This window comes from Octopus bimaculoides, chromosome 3, assembly GCF_001194135.2.
Source record: "Octopus bimaculoides isolate UCB-OBI-ISO-001 chromosome 3, ASM119413v2, whole genome shotgun sequence".
Lineage (NCBI taxonomy): Eukaryota > Metazoa > Mollusca > Cephalopoda > Octopoda > Octopodidae > Octopus > Octopus bimaculoides.
The window spans coordinates 3,831,583-3,832,569 of NC_068983.1; the positions used below are offsets into that span (position 1 = coordinate 3,831,583).

The following is a 987-nucleotide window of genomic DNA, read 5'->3' on the forward strand; positions in this document are numbered from 1 at the left end:
GGGTATATCAGCCGAAACGTTAACAACAAACAAGATGAGGACAAATATCTGTCAAATGTAAATAATGTACATAATTCCTCATTTCTTAAATATAGAACTGTATTATCATTCTTCATCTTGTAAAACATACTTTGGTAGATGAAAACTGAAGGAAGTCCATGGGGCGCCTCGCTGTACTCAAGAAGACCCATCCACAATGTGGAGTGGTTGGCGTTAGGAAGAGCATCCAACTGTAGAAACCGTGTCAGAAGAGTTGATGGCCCCTGGCCTTACCAGCGCCGGTCAAACCCTTCAACCTATGTCACCATGGAAAAGGACGTTAAATGAAGATGATAATATGTATGTGTGTTTTTGTGTCTGTCTCTCAGTACCACTTGACAACTGGTGTTTGTGTGTTCCGTCCCCGTAACTTAGCGGTTCTGCAAATGAGATCGATAGAATCAGTACTGGTCTTTAAAAAATGGGTTAACCTCCAGTGTTTGACCGGAGCAAAAAATAAAAAAATAAAAAAAGTCTAATATGTGTAAAACAACATGTAGTAAACAAATATGAAAAAACAAATGCGTGCTGGCGAACGGGAGTGGTGGGAGACGACTTGGAAAATTCACATCGGGAGTGTACCGAGTCCTCATCACTTCCCTGTTCGTCGGCGTAATTTTTTTTTTTTTTGCTTCATATTCGTTTACTACACATTATTTTACATCTAGTACACTATTTCTTTTTCAATTTTTGTGACGGGGGTGAGGTGGTGTGCGGACTCGGATAATTCACACGATCCAGTAACCCGAATTCGACACCCGGCCACCCCCACCCCACCAAAAAGTGCAATAGGTGTAAAATAGTGTGTACTAAACGATTATGGAAGAAGAAAAATGCGCGTTGGCGAACAAGGCACGGGGTGAGTGAGGACAAGACTCGGAAAATCTCACACGATCAATCTCACAGAATCCGAAAACTCAACGTTAACCCGGTCACAAAAAGTGAAAA

General features: G+C 41.5%; 1 protein-coding gene across 1 annotated transcript in view; it reads right to left on the reverse strand.

Moving 5' to 3' along the window:
- LOC106883959 (Fanconi anemia group A protein) overlaps positions 1 to 987 on the reverse strand; it is an 88,126-nt gene that overhangs the window by 83,979 nt on the left and 3,160 nt on the right. The window lies entirely within an intron of this gene.